We start from the raw sequence: 17004 nt of genomic DNA, 5'->3' as shown, positions 1-17004 counted from the left end.
AAAATAACGCCAGTATACCTTTGCCGAAGCGACTCGCCAGCAGGACGTCGCTCGCCAAGCACACCCACAAGGCAGCCGGCGACCCGCAAATCATGCTAAGCTGCAGATTTCGCTGCACATTTCACTTTCGTGTTTTCCCGACTCTTATGACAGAGGAATCAACCACAGTTTTTTCTCCAGTTTCTTTCTATCTTTCAAACAAAAAGCTATATGTGTTTCGAGAAGAATAAATTACCTACTACATCTTTCCATTTGCTTTCCTTGGCTTTCGACTGCCTACCCTTAATTCTGGGTATGTATCTATTATTTCTGTCTTTACTTTACGAGCCCCTTATTTCCCATTCTGATTCGCTACTACGTACATACATGCATACATACATATATATTTGTTTGTGTATAAACAGAGAGAAAGATTGGGCGAGAATAATTCCTTTCATTTTTTCTGTCGAACACGTTGTTTTTTTTTATTTGGATTGGGCTTAGGAAATGTGGTTCTTCGCAAAGTGTGAAACGTCGTAGGCTAGAGATCTCGTCATCCCTGAATATCACTGTGTAATTTGTTGGCTGTAGTGGATTCTCTTTTTGCAGCAAAAATCTCTATGGATAGGATCAAGCGGATCGCCCCTGGCAACTGAGCGATGCAGAGAAGAATGATGATGATGATGATGCTTAGTGGCTTCCCCTTTGTAACGGGGTGGCGTTGCACAGCGGCCTTAGTCTTAACGCCACTGTACAATTACCTCGCGAAAAAAATACAAACAAAATAAATAAAAATAAAATACCTTTATGAAATGTTTGTGCTAGTCTGGCTTCTTTGTTCGCATGTCTTCCCAGATTGTTCTCTGCTCTTTTCCCGCAAACATTCTGATCTTCTTTTCACACGCAAACGTAGCGCCACGTTGCGGCGCCCACTCAAATCTCCAGGATCGTAAAACTGTGTGCCCCACATTCAGCATAGGAAAAAAATAATCCTAAGGGATTTAAAGTCCTACTGCCTTCATATTTTATTATAAATGCGGCTTCTATTTCCCTAAAAAACATGTCTCCCCAGAAATGCATTTGTGCTCAAAGGTGAAGCCGACTTTTATAAAATGGTTCTGAGCTTCGTTTTTGTAAGATGGCTTTACCACAGTGAGGGTAGCCCAATGAAGCCCGTCCATCTTCGGAGGAAGTATGATTACAGAAAGTAACTGTAATTCTTGTTTTGCTGAAAGTATCCCGAAACAAATTATATGACAATTAGCCGCTAAGACGACTCTAACATTACGCCGCGTTTTATTTTCCTTTAAAGAATACATATTTCACAGTGAAGTAGTAAAAAAAACTATGCTTGATTCCTGGGTCATGGGAATCGGTAAAATACGGAAATGAAATGTGCAGCGAAATCTACAGCTGAGTGGGATTTGCGGGACGGCGCCTGTCTTGTGGGTGTGCTTGGTGAGCGACGTCCTGCTGGCGGGTTTGGTGAAAGGTGTACTGGCGTCATTTCCGTGACTGATACGACGTCAGTAAAACCTTGGTGCATCCTATCATAAAACACTTTCGTGTTAAAAAATAAAACCCAAAAACGAACAACCCTAAGTATAACGAACTCTTTAGTGCTAAAGGTTGCTTCCTCGCAAGAAGATCCTGGGTGCAGGGATGCACCCTTTACAGGCAGGCTGCTTGCTTCGTTGTACTGGCGTCACTTCCGTGAGGGAAAGGACGCAAGTGGAATCTTCGTGAATCCCAGAATAAAACACTTTCGTGTTAATATATTGTGAAATTCTCGTCTGCTGTCAATACTTGGGCATCTGCGATAGGAAAACGCACAGCCCCATGTGTGGCCGTTTGAAAAAAAAAAATTCTTTTCCATCCGAGTTTCATTATTTAACCAAGAAGTATGCTCAATGGAAAATAACAAGCAAACGTATTTTGATTAGTGCGCCCATTGGACTACGACCCGGTACCATACTGTCGCTCACGTTGAGGCTCGGTACCACAGCTTCGCTGGGCATCCTTTTTCAGAGAGCAGAAGTACACTGAATTTTTTTACCTCTGATTTGGTTTTGTGGCTCTTATGGGGAATAGAGTAGGCTTACAGGGCGCTTTTGGAGGATACATGGAAAACACGAGCAGTGCACTTTATAAGAAGAGTGAATAACAAGTTCCCTATCAGCGAAAGCGTTGAACATGGAGACACACCATCCCACAGGAATCGTCTACAGCCTTTATGTACAATCTAAACAGAAAATCTACAGCCTGTATAAAAAACCACACATAAAAGCATGCAGTCGCAATAAAAGTTGGAGGCGTGCAGACAGTGTGAAGTAACAGGAACAAAATTAAACATATCTAGTCGGAAGTCATACTCCGGGAGTAGAAGAAATCTATATAGGGGACAGAAAAAAAAGCTTTCCAAATTAAAGCCAAGGCTTGCCGGTGGCCACAGAACGTACCATTGTTTTCATTAAAATGTTCCGGCACGTGCAGGACAGCTTCAAGCCAGAGAATCAGGATATGAACACACATTGAGGACGAAAGAAAAGGTGAAGAGGCTGAAAAACAGGAGGACTTGGTTGATCCCACCTCGCCTCAATTCCTCTCGCTATCCCATTGACTAACTCCTACTAGTGTCAGTGAGGTCACCGGACCTCGGCCAATCACACGAGGTGAGACTTGGGGCGAATTCTCCACTGTGACGGTGATCACGCACTCGAGGCTTGCTGCCCTCAGCGCTGTTGCGGAAGCCTTCCCGGGAAATATGAAGGGGCCAATTTCGAGAGCCGTAGAAGTGAAAGGGGCGCGGAACCGGGTCACAGTGAAGGAGCGGCGACCGTGGGCGAAGAAATTCCGATGGCCGCTGGCCGGATTCGCTTCCTTTGATTGGCTCCTCGGTCAGAGACAAGGCGCCTCTGTCTGTCCTAACCGCCTCTCTGATTGGCTGTCGCATATTTGCTCTTTCTCCCTTCTCGAGCACACCTTGGTCTTCTTTTTCTGTTTTTGTTTGACGGAATGTTCTCAAAGCTGCTTGTTCTTTGTCGGCGCTTGCACGCGTGGACCAGCTGCTTGCTGCCTGTTTCCTCTCTACGCTCGCTGCGCACTTTGGTTTCGTCTTCTTACCCGCTTCAAATCTCGTGGCCCGCCCTCATGCGCCGACACTGAGAGGTCCATATTCGTCGAAGAACGAATGAGGAGGATAGCGCACGGAGTGACCGTCCCCCGTTATCCTCGGTGCGGCTTTCTTAACACGGCGAGTAGCGGTTGAAAACCATTTCAGGCTTCCTCGTTCGTCCAAACTCTCGCCATGTCTTTCACGCCCACTGGTGCATTTTCAGGCAGTAATAGGTCGTGAAACCGTGGCGATCACAGGAAAAACTTGTAGAAGAAATAACCGAAGGACTGCATTGTGTCGCTACTATGTTTAGCGTGTACGATTTGTTATTTTGTTGGCTATGATTTAACACGAACATGCCAAATCGTAGTTTTGATATTACTCCAATTACTGCCGACGGTTGTTGGGTTGAGAACAAGAAACGAAGGAGGCGATGAGGCATCAGAGGAGGCTCTAGCGCATCCCCAACTTGCAACCTAAACACGAAAGGCGGAGGATCCGCAGAAAAGGTTGTGGTTTGTGACACGTTGAACTTAAGAGTCCCTTTCCCACGCCGTCTTCTTCTCCTAGACAATTGTCAACGGTATGAGACGTGTGAACCACGCAACTTTTCGAACCGATACTTGTGATCACCGATGCTGGTGCCGGTGGTTATTTTCGCGGGCTGCTCGAATAGTGTCGCTTAATTCAAACACCCGCTTAACTATTTTCGTTACAAACCCAAAGCGAATTGTCTTCTACCTTATAAGTTACTCTTATTGGTAGGGTAGACGGTGCACTGAAACAACTGTGCATCAAGAGGCTACAAATTCAAGGCGGCGCTCTCCGAGACGGACCTGCAAGAGAGCAACCAGTCACCGGATGACGGCCGCTCTAGTGCGCCGCGTACATCCTTCACTCTCGGCCGCAGTCCGTACGCGTGTTTGCGTAGGCAGCGGCAGCGAGCGTATTCCTTGCGCGCACTGCCTCCTTCCTCCGAGCTCGGTAGAGCACTCTACCGCTATACCTCTGCACTCCACCGCCAAGGACGAGCGCCGAGCGAAGAAACTTGCAGAAGTGGGCCCGAAATCCCGAGCAACGCCCTTTTCCTCCAACAACCGTCTCCTCCACCTCTCCTCCCCATAGCCCTTTTTTTGTATGTCTTGTTAGCTCCTTCACTCCTGCGAAGCTGGCAGGCACGGCGTACTCGTTTCGAGTCACGGACCGGACCCGATCTCAGGTGCGCCGTCGTCCTTCGAATGAGAAGAGGAACGCGCAGAAGGGCGAAGCCAAAGCAAACAGTTGGGAGCCGCGGAGTTGCACGTGTGGGTGCAGTGGCGAAGGGGCAGACGCATTGCGGCATCGCCGGAAAGCACTGCGAGTTGTAGGAGGTTTCCGCTGGCTAACGCCGATTGTGCGGTAGGGATGTAAGGGAAGGGACACTGTATTTAAAGGAGCCATGAAGAGAAAACACAAGTTTGGCTCATTCGAAAGATTGCCTCGTTAGAACCATAACGACACCACTTATAACGCAAACTTCGCTCAAATAAGCTACATAATTAGGAAAAAAGGAAATGACCGTGCGACCCACCAGCTCATTTTCCGCAACAGAACCTATGATGTCACTTGGGAATGCTCTGCGATTGGCGGAGGCCGGCAAAAGCAAACGCATGTTAGGCAGGGCTTACAGTTTGCATAGCGAGCTAAATGCCCGTGAAACATACTGCACATTCTTTTTATGACAAAGAACGGTGGAGTAAACGGTTGAAGTTCCGAACGAACACGCAAGCGTGTATGCCAATGCGTACGAAACTACCGCCATGCCGAACTCGACATCTCGCCATCGCCACCGTCGCGCAGACGAATTTTCGGGTTCAAGGCTCTTTGGGGCCAACGAACCGTCCCAGCACGCACAGCCGCGACCTTGCTTGGTATCGTAATCCCTTCACAGGAGGTTGGCCGTCATATCGCCAACCAGCAAAGGTAAAAATAGAAACAAGGGGAGTAAGGAACACAGAGCAGAAACGAGATAGTGCCACTCGTCGCACAGGTTTCAGTATGGAGGTCGTGTTGGCTTGCTGCTGTCGTTACGAGCTCGTTTACAGTTTACAACCACTGAAAACTTCAGTTTGCTCGAGTACTTTACAATGAAATTTTGTTGCTGTGTTTTGAAATGCCCATGTAGTACGGGCAAATCGTCGAGGGAGTGCGACATCCCCGCCGGTGAGATCTCCTTTCATGTGCTGCCCAACGACGGACCTCGGCGAAGCAAGTAGCTACGTTTTGTGAACTTTGCAAACGGAGGAGAAAGAGAGCTAAAGGAAGTACGAGTGTGCTCGCTTCATTTCCGAGAGAGAGAGTAAATGTTTATTGAAAAAGGAGAAGAGGTCGGCCTGAGAAATTGATCTTGGGCCTGCTACTTCCCTCTGGGGGGAGGGTACTGGGGACAGAAAGAGAAAGGAATGAATATGGAAGGTATTGGGAATGACAATGAAAGCGACAAATGAACTATGTACAAGCAGTAAACCAATAAACGTCTCACGTACAACGGGGCGCTGAATCAGATGACAACAGTTCACTTTTAAGCACATGACTATCATCCATGAAAAAAAAAAAAACTGCTTAGACATTATTTCGCAGTCTGTTCAATTTTGTCACACCGAGGAAGTGGTTACGGCAGGGACCCGGACATGCTGGCGCTCGTCGCCGACTTCGTCAAATCGCCTTTCAAAGCGCTCTGACCTTGGGGAAAAAAATTGCCGTACACACCGCGCATTGACGCTCGAATCTTTCTGGTCGGAGCAGAGAGCTCGAGCGAACGGCTTTCCATACACAACACCGGCCAACTGGCATAAGCGATACTGCTACTGAAATTGAAAATACGGCACATACGTACCAGTCTGTATTCGTCCGTCGCGACGGGGCTGACGAGGCAGCGGTGCCGACGGCTGGGCGTTCGTCTGTTGTGGCTATCGCGTTTCCCACAACTCTTGCCGCTCGTGCACTTAGAAGCATTGAGCGTTCAAGTGGTGTGAGGTTGTTAAATGCAAGCCCGAGCTCCTCAGCGAGAGTTTTGTTCTCCGGATCAGGCGATTCCATGACTAGGGCTGCGGGTGCACTAGGTTTTACTAGTATTTTTAAAATGGCCGCCGTCTCGGTCGACTCCCGCGTGTGGGTGCTATATGGAGTCGACATACTAAGTATCTGTTTCATGGAACAGGTCGTATGACGCCATTGTTCACGTGACGAAATGTGCAATTTTAGCTGGAGATTTAAAATTTTGACTTAAATTGCCTTATTTCTCAGTGAATAAAGCACCATTTGCTTCCGGGAAAGCGCTTGGGGTACTATGAAACACCTAATCTTTCGAATAAAACAAACTTTTGTTTTGTCTTCATGGCTCCTTTAAAGGCCACTTGGTTTGGCGGCTACGATGAGTGTTCAATCGACTGGGTATACCTCCACACGTTATGGTTATGATGATGATAGTAATAATACTACTGCTTAATAATAATACATGAGTACATAATAATAATATTGTACTACTACTGCTCCCACTACTATACTACTACTACTACTACTACTACTACTACTACTACTACTACTACTACTAATAATAATAATAATAATAATAATAATAATAATAATATAAATGCATTTCGCGTCAACTGTACGTGATGGGACCCAACTGACTCAATGAGGGGCTGTGTTACGTTATTTACAAGTGAGGCAATCTTAATCGAGTAGTGTTTTTTTATGAAAAGAAAGTATAAAAAAAATGAAATGAAAAAAAGAAAAATGAAAAGAAAGTATAAAAATGCCAACCGCCTGAGCCGGCAGCGCTGGGCCGAGCTATGCGTCAGCTCGGAGGCCGACCCACGCTGCCGCCGCCTCTGGGGCATCTTCAACGCCGTCCTGAAGCCCCAGAGAAACCGCAACCCCCTGGCTGCCATGGCCATCCGCAAGCAGGCCAGCTTTGCGGAGTTGGCCAACCTCGTCGCTGCACACTTTCTGCCGCCACACCAGGCGGAACCAGGGCCCGCTGCTGCTGTTGCTGAGACGGGGGAGGTACTTCACCCCCTCAACAACGCCCCTATCACGGAGACTGAGCTCCGCAGTGCCCTCCGCAGCTGCAAGCGTAAGTCGGCGCCAGGGACGGACGGCCTCACCTACCAGATGATGCGCAATCTGGATGAGGTGGGGTTCGGCCGGCTCCTGGCCGCCTACAACGTCATTTGGGACTCGGGCCGGTTGCCACCAGAGTGGCTGCTAGCCATCTTGCGGCCCATCCCAAAGCCAGGCAAGGGCCTTGTGGCAGTCACGGCGTACCGGCCTGTGGCCCTCACATCCTGTGGCTGCAAGCTGCTCGAACGGGTGGCACTGCGGAGGATGGAGGCCATCGCAGCGGAGGAAGAGGCCATCCCCGAGCAGCTAACGGGCTTCCGGAGGCACCGGGCAGCCACCGACTCCATCGCCGACGTCGTGGCGGCCCTTGAACACGCCATGGCCTCCAAGCAGGTGGCGGCCTTGGTGCTGCTGGACGTGAAGGGCGCCTTCGACAACCTGCAGCGTCGTGCCATCTCCCTGGCCATGGAGGAGGCTGGCATTGGGGACAAGCTGCGGGGCTTTGTCGAGGCGTTCCTGACGGGCCGCACGGCGCAGGTGCAGGTGGGAGACGCCCTGTCGGCCCCCCAGCCGGTGGACGTGGGCACCCCACAGGGCTCCGTCATCAGCCCCTTCCTCTTCAACCTGGTGATGGCCGCCCTGCCAGGCTGCCTGCCCAGAGGAGGGGGCCACCGAGTGTACATTTCGGTATACGCCGACGACATCGCCCTGTGGGTGCTGGGGCCCAAGGGTCAGGGCCGAGCCATTGTGCGGCAGCTGCAGGCGGCCATGGATGCAGTCCGGGCCAAGCTGGCGGGCGTCGGCCTACAGCTGTCGGCGTCAAAGACAGACGCCATGCTGGTGCATCCAGACGCCGCCGCCCGTGCACGGACCCGGCGCCTGACCATCGATGGTGAGGAGCTCCAGTGGAAGACCAGGGTGCGGTACCTGGGACTCACCCTGGACCACCGGCTGAACTTCCGGCAGGCAGCCAAGGAGCTCCGAGCCAGGGCGCAGCTGGCCACCACTGCGGTGCACAAGATGGTGGCCCGGGACATGGGTTGCTCACAGCGGACGGCTCTCCGGCTGTACAACGCCTCCGCTGTGGGTCTCCTCATGTATGCGCTGCCGCTGGTGAGCCTGCGGAAACCGACCTGGCGGCAGCTGGAAAGGGATCACCGCAAGGGGGTCCGCGCTTGCCTCGGCCTGCCCCAGAGCTCGTCGTGCGAGAAGACGCTGGCCGAGGCGGGGGCGTGGACCCTCGAGATGACGGCTGACCAGCGGGCGCTTGGCCAAATTGACCGGCTGCGGCGCGCCGAGGGGGGCGGCCCGCTGCTGCAGCGACTGAGGGGCCACCACCGCTCGCGCATGGGGCGCATGCTCGCGCTCTACGAAGAGGTGGTGGCCCCCGTGGATGCGCAACCTGGTGGCCCGGCTCCTGCTCTGACAGCTGAAGTGAGGCTGGACATCCCAGGTCTGCGCAGCAAGCAGCGGACGCCCCCATGCGGACAACTGCAGCTGACACGGGGTGTCATCTGGGGCGACCTCGAAAGCCACACCCTTGTCTACACGGACGGCTCGGTGCGGCAGCAGCAGGGGTCGGCCGCAGCGGCAGCCGTGCTGGGAGGGGCCACCCGGCAGGCGCGGCTGCCCTATGCCTCATCTTCGGCCACTGCCGAGCTGGTGGGTGTCGGACTGGGTCTGGACCTGCTGCTGGAGGTGGAGCCCTTGCCCGAGCGCTGTGCCCTGCTGTGCGACTCCCGGGTGGCCCTGGCGCGTCTACGGGACGGCGACTCGCACTCCCTGTTGGTGCGGGGCATCCGGGAGAAAGCGGCGCAGCTGGCGGACCGGGGCACTCGGCTGTGCCTTCAGTGGGTCCCCGCCCACATCGGCCTGGACGGAAACGAGCGGGCAGACGAGCTGGCCGCCGGGGCTCACGCGCTGCCTCCCTCGGACATGTTGGCCCAGGCGGCAGCGGACGACGCCCGCCTTTTCATCCAGCGGCACCTCCGCACCAGGCATCCAGACCCGCGGCTGCGTGTCGGAGGGGGTCTGCCGCCTGTGCGGGCATCACGCCTGCCTCGTCGACTGCGCTCGGCCGTCCTGCGCCTCCGCGTGGGGGCCGCGTGGACGTCAGAGCGGAAGCACCGACTGGGGCGGGTGGCCAGTCCCGCCTGCACGCACTGCCGAGCGCCCGTGCAGTCCCTGCCGCATGTACTGTACGAGTGCCCCAAGTTTGCGGCAGGGCGGGCGGAGCTTCTGGCCGTGCTCCGAGGGGTGCGGCCGCTCGAGGAACTGCTTTGGCCCCCAGGAAATGCCAGGGAGCGGGACAAAGTGCTCGAGGCCCTGGGAGCATACCTGGGGGCCTCGGGGCTCCACAATGCACTAAGCTACAACTCTACGTAACTGGCCGGGTCGCAGTGGAGTGTAGCTGTTAGGGTAGAATTCCTGTGTGTGTGTGTGTGGGTGTGTGAGTGCGTGTGTGTAAGTGTGCAGGTGTCCTACTCCTTCGTGTCCTGTATTTTGATATTTATTTATTTGTCTAGTGTTTCGTTTTTTGTGTGTGTGTTTTTTTTTTTCTCTTTCACCTAACGTTGTATATAGATTATTCTTGCCCATGTTTATATATTTATGTTAGCCCTCTACCCTATCCCCCTATTCCTATGTACTCTTTCCTCCCTTTCCCACCTCCCCCACACCAGCAGGCGTTCCGGTGTCCGCCCCTAGGCGAGACAATTAACGCCTGTTGGTGGACCTTCCTTTCTTGTTTTTTTTGTGCAATAAATACATACATACATACATACATACATACATAAAAATAGTGAGAATCGGTCATATCGCATCTCCTAGTTAGGCGCGCACGTTCCGTAGGTTGATCTACAAGAGGAGAAAGAGCGTAACATTTGCGGTACCACCTAGGAAGTCCTTACGCCGGTATACGGACAGCGTGGTCGCCGGCAGCCGGCCACCAAAGCTCGAGAAAGTGTGGAAGGAAGGTTTCCCCGTGACAAAGGAGTCGCAGGAATTAGTTGAGGGAGCACAGTGCGGACGCCGTATTAATAGCTGGTCTACACTTGCACTTGCAGTAATCTACGCGCACGCCAGCAAGTGCACGGAACGCTGAACTAGGGAATTCTACTGTGGACTTCAAACTAAGCTCCCTAACGCCGTGGATGTTTGCAGCCTATATACTATCCTCGTTTGTGTGCCCCGTAATTGGAACATAAAATGAGAGGAGGCCCGTTCCATTTTCCTGCACGTCATTCTAAACTGTAGACGGTGGATAGCATCTTGAGAGGGGGGGGGGGGGTGCTGTGGACACTAAATAAAAGTGTACAACGGTGCTTTTTCTGCGGAGTGAGCGGCTTTTATTAATACCGGCGCTTTTATCCACAAAATACACGCCTGCAACACCGCCGAAAGGCCCTCTAGGCGTGTGCACACCAATTCGCATGAAATAATGCCGGCAAGCTTGGTTTACAAAAAATGATGCCCTGGAAAAATAACATTTGGGCTCCTTGCCGGCTTTTACTAAGTGTTTGCGTCCCGTTTGTCGGGCACTTATGTGTTAAATAGACATCATGGATACCCGCCGCGGTGGCTCAGTGGCTAAGGCGTTGTGCTGCTGAGCACGAGGTCGCGGGTTCGTTTCCCGGCCGCGGCGGCCGCTTTTCTGATGGAGGCGAAAAGCGAAAACGCCCGTGTGTACGAGATTTCGGCGCACGTTAAAGATCCCCAGGTGGTCAAAATTAATCCGGAGCCCTCCACTACGGCGCGCCTCATCGCCTGCGTTGCGTCGGCGCGTTAAACCCCCACAATCAATCAATCAAGACATCATGGATACTACTCTTAATTTTTCACCAAGCATTTAAATGGTTATTGAATATACTTAAGTTATTTTCGAGTTCAAAAATTGGCTATAGTCCTGTCACACTGCGGTGATTAAAGAAGGAGCAGAAGACGAACTGTGTACAATAAGAAGGGATAACAAGCCGAAATAAGAATGCACGGTGTGACCGTTGATGGAGGGGACAAACTAAATATTCTGAACTAGCTAACACAAGCAAAGCCACATCGAGGACCGTTGGTTCTTGGGACAGATAGAAGATTCAATGAAGTAAGAGAAACTGCCAAGAAGATGTATACCCGAAACTAAAGGGGTCACCACTCGAAAAAAAAAAAAAACGCGCGCGGGAAAAAAAAACGCAGAAATGAGCGAATGAGCGCTCCAACTCTCGAGCAATACACACGAAAAGAAGCCCACACTTCGCTGCAAAAAACGTGGCGAAACGAGAATGAAATTGAACTTCTTGTTCTTAGAGTCTCCTCTCCAATGTCGTCTGCTTTCGCTTTGCGCTTCTGTTCGCCGGGGGGAGCGCGAGTTTCGAGTTGTATTCCAATATCGTCCGCCACGCAGAAAAACGCTCTCACCCTTCCCTCTCTACCATCCTTACTTTATTCTTTCGTCTCTCGCTTTTCCCGCCGAAAACACCGTCGCTACTCTCACTTTCCTGCCCGACAGAAACGGTCGTTTTATTGTATTATTTATTTTTTATAGTGTTCCGCTTTGTCGTCTGCTGCTACTGCTGCCGCATTTTTCGTCTGCTACCAGTGGCGTGGCGCTCTCGTCGCCTGCTTCTGTTCTTAACTCCCGGCGAGGAGCGCGTATCGCACTCCTTTCCCTCTCGCATGCGTGGGCCCTCCTCGTTCGGCGGGCGACGAGTTTGCTAGATTGATGCCGCGCAGCGCCGTATATTATTCCGGACCTGCGATTCCGGCCGCCGCTTTCATCTTCTGCTTTATGCGGCGCACTTTCCGTTACGGGCGCTCGCAGCCGCCTCCTATTTCCCTTTCGGCCCCTTCTAGAAGTGCAGTACACGTGCGTGCTTGTTCGCGCATCGCCGTGCCCCCTCCTTTTCTTATTACGCCTGCCCCTCCCCGTTTCGTCTTCCTCTGAGGCCAATATAGGCGTATCAGACAGGGTTCGTGTTATCAGGGGCCATCGAATATCGAGCGCCGTCCAAGAGGGTCAAGGAAATAAAAGCGCCCGCTTCGTGTGTACTTCCGGCAAAGGCGTTGCGTAACGTCATTTGATCTCTTAGTCCGAGCCAAGTGAAATTCATTTAGTTCCCGCGAACGTTGTTCCCCGTCCATTATAGTTCTTTTTCTTTTTGTGCACGCGGGTTTAGGCGGCTTACTGAAATTCTCGTTACAAGCTAGGTGACCTGACGTGGCGTACTCGGTTTGTTAAATTGTGTTGGCCAGATTGGGAGGTGAACCGCTGCTTTTGGCATGCGCTGGGCTGATCAACTGGAGCGCGAGTGGGACAAAATAAGGCTGAAAGGACTTTTTTTTAATGCGGTAGCATTAGTTGCCTTGTTGAGCGAGAGGGCAACCTCGGTAGAAACGCAGCAGCGAAATACGCATTGGCTGCGACACCTTCCATATCACGCCATTAAAAAACACAACAAACTGCGCCCATTCAGTCCGTACAAATGGTTAACCAGCGAAGGTGTAACGTGCGGATAGCGTTTACTCATGGCCTCTCCATTTTGTAGCGGATGGTGTTTCCACTTGCCACGTTGACGCTGCTCCGTCACCGCACCATCCGCCGTTGTCGTTTCATCTGTGCTTAACCCTTTTAGGGGCCAAGCCCTTAGTGGCTCGGGCTGTTGGCGTCTCCTGTCGTCGTCGTCGTCGTCGTATTCGCATGTGGTCATGGCACTAAAACAACATGACACTCGTTTTCAAGGCTTCGCGCTAGAACGTAACGCGTACCGAAAAGAACACACCTGGACACTCGTTTTTTAACGCATCGCGCTAAAGCGTTTCATCTCCATGGGCAGAAACGCGTACTAAAAGAACACAGCGGGACACTTGCTTTCCGTCGGCGCTTGCTTGCTTGTATTTAGCTCCGTACCCGCTTAAACTTTAAAATTTGCAGCTCACAGTTTCGGATTTCGCATCTCCTTCGTCTTCATAATTGGGATGTCAGGGGCCCCTCGCAAAGGTAAAGACAGCTTTCCAGGCGTGGATTCCCCTTTCCAGGTCCGCAATCCACCAGGGACGCCTGTACCCATTAAACAAACCGGTGGGGGCACGGCGGTACCAGTATTCGAACCCAGTACCTCCAGCATACTAGGCAAGTGCTGTACCTCTGAGCCATTGCTGCGGTTACTTCTCCTTCTTCTTACTTACTTCTTACTTACTTACTTCTTACTTCTTTACTTATGTGACCTCTTCCTTCTTGTAGCAATATTTTCGTATCAGACCGCCCCTACTGCCCCTAAGAGCGTCTTAGCAATGTGTAAGTGTACAGAAGCGAATCAGACTTTAAAGATGCTATATAGGTTTTGGTAGTGGTACATGGGATCTTATGGAAGTATTTACTAGGTATTCCTAAGGCCTGCATGCGTTCATATAAGACTTGTTGCACCGGCCTTAAAAATCGACCCAGCAAAAAAAAAAGAAAGAAAAAAGAAGCAAGCGTGCTGTTGAGAACCCCACTTTACAGGTGTTCGGTGTGTAGCACTCCATAGGGACACATTGGGTTTTATGGATGTATTTACCTGCGGCTTTACTACTCAGATATCAGACTGATTGGCTTGCCCTTAAAAATGTCTTTCCAGCAATGTTTTTATATAGTAATAAATCCTACCTTAAATTGTCTTGCTGTATAGCAACCACATCGCGCATTTATCCGACAATCCCCCGATGGAAGTTTCTGCTATTTCTTCCGGCATTTGTGTCACATACACAATACGGTTACCTACACCGGTGCTGCGAGGCATGTCGTAGTGGAGGCCTACGGATTAATTACACCATTGGAAGTGATGTAGACAGTGTGGTCACTCTGAATAAGTAAACGCTACGCGCAGGCCCTACCGTTTAACGTGTAAGCCATTTAAGTGATACTGTTTGCAATATTCCAGAGAACGAGAAACGGCTAAAAGAGGACTCGTGCAACTGCACCGAAATAACGCCTTAAAACTAAGTCCTTTCCGTGCAGCATGGCGTAAGCATGCTGACGCGACACTAGGGGCAAATGCTTTCTTTGCTTCTGTGACTCAGGATTGGACGGGTTCTCTAAGTTCTCAGATCTCTACTCCTAATATAACAGTTTTTTCTACGCTCCTTGCGCACTTAATTTTATTCTCCCCCCTATCCATTGTTCTACCTAATTTTTTTTCATTTTTCTCGCGTCAGTATATTCACTCCCATCTGAGTAGGGGGAGGGGGGTAACTCATTCAGTATTCCTTAAAGCTTTCTACCCCCCTACTCTTTCTCATATAAAGTTTCTCCCTAGACTTCTTAAGGCTAAAACTACCTACTCCACCGGCCACAAAGCTGTTGTTAATGTATTAATTTCACCGCAGTAATATCTAAATTATACGCAATCTTGTTTCATTGTCCACTTAAGCGAACGTGACACAGCCTTTCTTCGTTCGCTTTCGGCCGACCGGAGGTCATCAGAATTGATGGCAACTTCAGCCCGAAGTGAAAAGACTCATATTTCAGCCATAAACGTTAATGTTAGAAGAATTCGGTTTGCGACTGACCCAAGAAGCAAGCGGGGGCGTATTATCTTCGTTAATAACCAAAAGAACAACCCGCTCACCTCAACTAAAAAGAAGAGCAGCATATACACGACCTTGTTCCAGGAGGGGAAGCAAAAAATGAAAAATAAATAGAATCATTGGAATGGGGGAAGCGGGGTCGGCTATATACGACAGCTTTTGTAGACGTCTCGAGCGGCGTGATTAAAGAGACGCGGTGACAAATGGGTTTTGACAAATGACCGCCACCGTGGAGGAAGCGGGGATTCTGAGGAAGTTGTGCGCAAGTCTCAAACAGTGAGCGAAGTTAAGCTCGGACTTCAGTGACGGCCCGCTGGTGAGATCGAACGGAGCGTACTGCAGACGACCAGGGTCGCCCTGACTGGGTCGTCAAGAGGGCAATAAAGTTTTTTATGGGAGCGAGCCTCATGTTACACGCACAGACCCACGAAGAGAGCGAAAAAAAAAAAAGAATACCGAGAGGCGGAGGCGAGGGAATAATTGAAATGTTCAGTCTGTGTCAATGCCGGCGAGGTATTTGAGCTGTACTACGGGCTGCAATTATGTCATGTGGGGCTACAATATTTTTTTTTCACCATGTATGTCTTTTCTTTATACTGAAGGTGCTGGAGATATAGTATTTGTTTCTGTCTTCCTTTTTGTCAGATCTAAAACATAAGGAAATCAGAAAAAAACTTCTGTGGCTTTCCATTCTATAAAGAAGGATCACCAGCAAACTTGGGCGCAGTTTTTTTGTATTTGGAGATTGAGCATACATCCTAGCTAATTATCTGAATAAAACTTGGAAGTACCCTAGCTTTATTCTAGCGAACAAACATGGGACCATCTGTTTCACTCCCGTGACGTAGGCATCTTACTGTCTCTGTAACACACCAACCCAAACAGCTCGAACACGCAGGACAGTATTCAATTCACATTAGGCTGTGAGGTGCTAACGTTTAAATTTCCCGCTAGCGCAATGGGTGCGTCATCGGTGAGCGCATGAACCCCGGTTGCGTGTGCACCCCCTTCCCTACCCCCTGCATCCGTGCACGCATAACCAGCAACCGGTGATGTGGGCGTGCTTATGTGAAAGATACAGAGCAATGCGTCGCTCCGTAAGCCCCTCAAGCTGTCTACGGAAAAAAATACTGGCACAAACGTCACACCTGAAGCCGTTTAAGAAGGAAACGCAACACTCTACGTCTTGGGCGCAAAAACTTCCGGTGCACCCCGATTTAGCCAGGCACGCTACATGTGGGAACTGAGGCATACACAGCTTCGGTGAAAAACATCCCGCAAGACTTTATTTCGATGCTCCTGATCGTACTGCTAGCTGTGTTTTATAAATGTACTGTTGTTTTAATGACAACCACAGGTACCCGGGGCGGTTTTGGTGTGAGCCCACAACCTTTCTATTTCGCCTTGCCAATTCGGCTACCGATGTGCCTCCGCTTTCAGAAGTAGACCGGCAGACTGGGTATCCCGCGAAGTTTTCGCTTTTTTTTGATACCGCGCTACCCCTACTTTACCAGACGGGTTTGAAGAAGGCAGAGTGGTATACAGGCGTCCACCCGAACGTTGTTGTCGTCCGAAATGCGGAGATGGGTCGATGTGTGTGTGGTTGAAAAGAATGGGGCCCGGATGTAGGAAATGCTGCGACCTAATTTGAAAATTAGCATATTTATATTTCGCAAATGAGTCGTTAAATGTTATGAACAACGACAAGTCTGACGCTTTTTTTTTTTGGTTCTGCGAAAATCTCTTTCAGTTCTAACACAAAAACCGCCGCTATTGATGCATATTTATTTGCAATGCTTCCCCGTGACGTTGATTGACCAACGGTTACATCGTGGCAAAAAGAGTTCAGCGTAAAAGTAAACTAATTAGGAGCCTCGAACATGTGCGAACATATGGCGCAATCCTCTGAAAGATCCCGCACATTGCATATGCTTATTTCACTACGCAATGGGGGGGATCGTATACCGATTTTGGGGGAACAGCATTGCGTTTCTATTTCCTCTAATCTATTTTGGAAGGTTTCTAAATCCCTCTTTATATGTTCCTCGATGTTTTAATTTCATTCCCCTTTCTTTCGTCTGAAAAATCTGCACGGTGAAGTCTATCATACCGCATATACTACATATTACATTTGTATAAGTTTACCGACGCCGCATGTATCCGGCGTCAGAAAATTTATCAAATGTAACTGTTGCCTTAACACGGACCTAACTTGACGCTTTTCGACGCTCAAGGATTTTTTTATTGAG

Source organism: Haemaphysalis longicornis, unplaced genomic scaffold (genome assembly GCF_048455015.1).
Source record: "Haemaphysalis longicornis isolate Haplotype H1 unplaced genomic scaffold, Haemaphysalis longicornis Haplotype H1 scaffold_8, whole genome shotgun sequence".
Classification (NCBI taxonomy): domain Eukaryota; kingdom Metazoa; phylum Arthropoda; class Arachnida; order Ixodida; family Ixodidae; genus Haemaphysalis; species Haemaphysalis longicornis.
This window is presented reverse-complemented; position numbering follows the sequence as displayed.